This window comes from Carassius gibelio, chromosome A17 (genome assembly GCF_023724105.1).
Source record: "Carassius gibelio isolate Cgi1373 ecotype wild population from Czech Republic chromosome A17, carGib1.2-hapl.c, whole genome shotgun sequence".
NCBI classification, from domain to species: domain Eukaryota; kingdom Metazoa; phylum Chordata; class Actinopteri; order Cypriniformes; family Cyprinidae; genus Carassius; species Carassius gibelio.
This window is the reverse complement of record NC_068387.1, coordinates 17,407,172-17,412,994: the sequence shown is the minus strand read 5'-3', so window position 1 is coordinate 17,412,994 and position 5,823 is coordinate 17,407,172. Positions and strand designations below refer to the sequence as shown.

The 5,823-nt window shown below is 34.6% G+C and overlaps 1 pseudogene; it reads left to right on the top strand.

The window, feature by feature from the left end:
• Positions 1-1,369: 1,369 nt before the first annotated feature.
• Positions 1,370-5,578, top strand: LOC127933525 (ankyrin repeat domain-containing protein 1-like; annotated as a pseudogene).
• The last annotated feature ends 245 nt before the right edge of the window (positions 5,579-5,823 follow it).

Below are 5,823 nucleotides of genomic sequence, written 5' to 3'. Positions count from 1 at the left end.
AACTTTTTAAAAGCATAAAAAATCTCTAAAATATAAATCAAGCTCTAAAATGCACATCATCAATATACAATATCGATAACTATCACATCAGAACATCTTGAGTTGCATTTTTTTCAAGACTGAGGATGGTAAAAAGTTATGAACCCCACAAGAGGCAATCCAGCCTTCTGGCCTTGAGCAAGACACTTCAAAATGCAATGAAAGCTCCTCTCATTAGTCGCTCTTTCTTCATCTTGAGTCACGACGTGGTAACTCACAGATATAGGTCTAGACAGTGGAGTGGCCTAAGTGTCTCCTTTAAAGGAAAACTGCACTGCAAATAATCTTGGAATTGATTTTGATTTATGGCTGATGGACTGGGTGAGCTCCTCATTCTTTACAGTAAACTTCAGATGCATCACTAACTGATCGTATGAGAAATCACACTTGCAATTCTGCACCTGTTCAGCTTGTGGTTAAAGGGCATGAGTGCTTTGCAGAAGCATGCATTTGCAAAACACGGCCGTTGACGGATGACATCAGCCCACATTTATCTGTACATGTTTCTCCCTGTCCATAAGAGGTGAGAAGGTATCTCAAACCTGTCACACTGTCATTGCCATGAGGCTATTTTAAGCCTATAGTGACTCTCATCTGACAGTATTATCATGTGAACGTACATTCACAGACATCATTCATGTCATGCTCACACCAGACTTGTGCAGCTTGTCATTTTATTGTTATTTCTGAACATTTGTTTGAATTAAATGAATATAGAGTGTTAACAGCTCTTGTTGCCTCACAAGAAGTATGTAAAAGGGTGTATGGTGACATTAACACTAAAAATGAGCCCATGACACACAAGAATAAATAAGTGTCCTTGAATATAAATATAATCCTCATAAATAAATGTGTACACTGTACTGTATGCTGTATAAGCCTACTGTAGTGTCTAGCCTATATTTAGTTGTCACAAGTTGCATACTTTTTATATATTTACATATTCTTTTGACCAAAACACACACACACACAAAATTATTTTACAGTTCAGACTTTTTTTCTTGCCATCCTGAGTCAGTTTTCAGTTCTGAGAAGTCAAACTTTTTGTTCCAAAACTTTTTGTGAGATACAAACTTTTTGTTCCAAAAAAAAAAAAAAAGTATTTTTAGAGGTGGAAATGTTAAGGTTTTTTTCTGTAAGCAAAATTATTTGTACCTAATTAAAATCTGAAAAAAAAGTCTTTGCCCTGAGAAAATTTGTGACAACCAGTCTCCCTTACTTTAATTGACAAAAGGGCCACGTCACACTTTTTTATTGCTTTTCGCACGTGCAGAATAGACTATGCAGTCGTGGAGTCTTGCACCTGTTGCCCCGCGTGTCAGAGGTTGCAGGTCGGGCCTGGGAGTCTGGTGCATACCAGCACGGAAGCCGGGCATTCGTGGCTCGTGCAGTCATCGCATGCACGAGGTTGATTCGGGAAGGATGACTGAAGGTGTCTCGCGACATTGGAATTCTGTGGACGGTGAAAGAGTGGGAGAGAAAGTAAGGAACATGATCTGACCTTTTTTATGGCCTGCGCCAGACTCTGGAACCGCGTATATATATATATATATATATATATATATATAAGGGAGGTGATGGAGAGATGATACACAGAACATGAGGGAGCTTTGCAGGCAACACTGATCGCTTTGGGAAGCTAATTAACCACACAGAGAAATACATCCCTCACCACTGACAGTCTTACAGCAAAATACGCAACATAGAGCTGAAGACAAACTCCAGATCACAGACATCATGGGACTGCTGCGCGTTGAAGAGCTGGTAGGTTTTGTGCTGATCCACACAGTGCTTTGTGGGAGTCTCATCTGAATGTTGACATGTTACCAACTAACTTCAAGATTTATATTGTTAGAATTTTTTGCAAGATAAACATGCAAATGCTTTTCCATAGAAAGAAATAAAGATATAGAGAAATAAAATGAAGAAAATTGTTCAACAAAATTATGCAGTTGAAATAAAGCTGAAGATTAAATAAATGTAGTAAATATAAAGCTTAATAGAATTATTCTGTAATAAAAATAACAGAAAAAAATGTAACCTAAAGTTAAAAAGAAAACAAATCATATGAAAATAAAAGCTAATTGCAAATATTAATATGCTGATAGTATATAAATAATACAAAAATAACACTGTTTACTTACATCTATAGTGTTTACAATGAAAAGGGCTGAAAACATGAGAAAAAGAAAGGAAGTGCATAACAGAGAAGTTACATTAATAACAAATAAAATGCATACAATAAAAATATGAGTGAAAAGAAGAGGAAATGTTTGTGTTCATATAATGATATCTTAAAACAGCTGAACACTCTCTCCACCCCACCTACACAATCACTAAATGAAACTGTCTGATTCAAACTACACACTTGTTCTTTCTCTGAAAGCTTGTAACCGAGAGTGTAAAAGCTGTGGTCACAGTAGACCAGTTTTTTGTGCTCCCTTGAATTTAATTCATACGTATATGAAATCCAAGACTGATGAGGTTACTTCCAATCACAGATCACCAGGAAGAGAGGCGAGGGAAAGGTACCAGGAGGTGCGCAGAGGTGTTTTCTGCAGGAGAATATGAAACTGGCATCATTCAGGAGAAAAGGGATAGACTTCAGAGACAACAGGACCTGAGTGATACCACCCAGAATGACATCAAACCAAGCAAGCAGAACATGAAACTCAATGTAAGAATGAATACAACTTAATAAAAATGAGCATGGCTACAATTTGATATAGTAACATAATGACATACATCTATATTTTAATATTTCTTAGGTTGACCAATCAGGACAGCTAAAACTAGAAACTGTAGAAGACCTTCTCAACATTTTGCTGCTGAGGAAGAGGAGAAAAGAAAGGAAGATTCAAGCATCAAAGAAACAGCCAGAGTCTGATATCCTGGTGAGGAACTTCTCCCAAAATGCTTTACAAATGCGGCTATTTTATTTTAAGATGGCTATATCATAAAGACTGTAGATTTAATTATTGGCTAACATTTTTTCAGCCAGAAACAGTGGACCAGGCTTTGTTCTTAAAAGCTGTCACAGAGAATAAATTACCTGTTGTTGAGAAATATTTATCAGATGGTGGAGACCCCAATGCTTGTGATCATGTGAGTGTGTAACACAAAAACACAGACGATTAACACTTTCCTTCACTCGTGCTGTTAAGTCTTCCAGAATCAAAGGGACAGTTCACCCAAAAATGAAAAAAATATATATATATTTTGAGGAATGCCTTAGTTTTTTATGTCCATACCATGGTAGTCAATGGTAACCAAAACTTTTTGGTTACCAGCATTCTACAAAATATCATCTTTTACGATCCACATAAGATTTGGAACAACCTTATAGTGAGTAAATGATGAACAAATTCATTTTTTTGTAAACTATCCCCTTAAACTCACACCTGTGTTTTTTCAGTATATGTATATACTATTATATAGCTCTATAGCTATTATATATATATATATATATATATATATTTTTTTTTTTTTATGCATATTTATTTCACCTTTGGTTTTAGTTATTTTAGTTCTTCAACTTAAACTTATTTTATTTAAATTAGTTGGCAACATTTAATTTTTTTAAATATTTTTTTAGGTTTTTCATCTAATATTTACGTTTTATTTTGATCCACTTCATTTAAATTAACTTAATCAAAAAATTAACACTTTTAGTAACAATAACAACACCCACTCTCACTTGTTCTCTCTCTTTCAGTTTAAGCGCTCTGCTCTGCATAAAGCCAGTGCCCAAGGTTACATAGAGATCATGCAGAAGCTCCTGGAGAGTGGAGCATCCATGGATCAAAAAGACAAGGTAGCACAGATGGTGGATGTGACTGTTACACCAGTGCTCCAAGAATATTATCTCACATTTATTTTTTATTGTAATTCTGCGATGCAATTTATCTATTGCATGTTCATAGCTGGATGCGACAGTTGTGCACTGGGCCTGTAGAGGTGGAAGCCTGCCTGCCCTGGAGCTGCTACTCAATAAAGGAGCCAAATTCAACTCCAGAGACAAGGTCGATAAAAGCTTAGGCAGGCATATGACACCAAATGGAACTTTGAACAGTTAAAATAACATTCACAAATCATTCTCATTCTCAAGTTTTCAATGTGCCAATGTAGTTTGCACTAGTACAAAATTGACTTACTAAAACTCTTTGTGCATCTTCAGCTATGCAGCACACCCCTCCATGTTGCCGTTCGGACGGGACACTATGAATGTGCTGAGCGTCTCATTCACTGTGGAGCTGATGTAAATGCTAAAGATAGGGTAAGAATTATTTTTAACCTTTATTTAACTATTTTTCAGACACATTCAGCATGTTTAATAGAGTGACTTTAATATATATATATATATATATATATATATATATATAAAAAATGTATCATATTTATGATATTAATGCATCGTCCCACATTTTGCTTTTCTTCTCTAATGCTATTGCATTGTGTTTGTGTAGGAGGGAGACACACCAATGCATGACGCAGTGAGGATAAATAGATTTAAAATGCTGAAACTTCTGATGATGTATGGAGCCAGTCTACATGCCAAAAACAATGTGAGTTCAATAAGCGTACATTATATACAATTGAAGCTTACATGGTGCCCTCTAGAGACAGATTTAGGCACTACATGATTTTGTTTAATGCCCCAATGCTGACTCTTCATAATATCAAAAAGAAGATAAGCAAAAATATATATAATGCTTTATTCTTTTGTGACTAAATGACTGGATATAGTCAGTGCAAAAAGAAATCATTCTGTGAGTATTAGTTAGTAAGTCTGTTTCAATGGATATATTTTAGTGGATATATCCTAAAATTATCTGTCATTTACAGGATGGAAAGACACCAATGGAGACTCTGCTTTCATGGCAAAAAGGTGTGCAAAACATCCTGAATAACTTTAATGAAGAGGAAGCACCGTATCCAAATGAACAACTTTCATGCATCCATCCCAATGCTGAATTGTTATAAAATGCTTTTTCTTTCTTTCTTTTTCTTTCTTTCTTTCTTACATGTTAAACATTAAACTGAACAGCACTTTGCAATTTGCTTAATGATGACGCTAATTGCTGGCGATAGAGCGTCTGAATTTTGATGCAGTTATTTGTAAATATTGTTTCCTCACTTGTCTCTCTTGATTTTGTGAGCAAATAATCTTTGGAGAGTGGCACAAAAAATAAATATGTGTGAGTAGTTGTTATGTTGTTTGCTTGTTCAGAGTTATTATTTAATATTATTTTAATTTCATAATTTGTGACTGCATTTAAAAAATGTCCATGGTAGTTTGATCTACTAGGGAAATGTCTGGACAAACTGAAGGCAGAACTGTAAATGTTCAGAAATGTAACAGAATGTGAATGCTGGTCTGAGACTGTTTATGATGGATATTATTGTAATCGTTTTGTCATTTTGGACTGGATTTGTAAAAGACTTTGGCACTGGGTACATGGAAATGTACATTGGTAAATGTGTTTTATAATTATTTCTTCTAAACCCTTTAAAGTAATTGTTAACTATTTTAATTAAATGTGAGTAAAGTGTTTTGGTGTTTGCTTATCTTATTTTACTCACTAATGTAATTACATTGTACTTCGGTATTTGAATATAGTAATATTTTTATTTGTACGTTGTTATTATTTATTATTGTATGTAGAATTTGCATTATTTATGTAAAAAAAAACGTATTAAAAAAATCACTTAAAAAATACAGCATAAAAAATAATCGAAAAAGCAAACCAAACACAACGCAGTCCATCTTCTGCATAGCGTCAC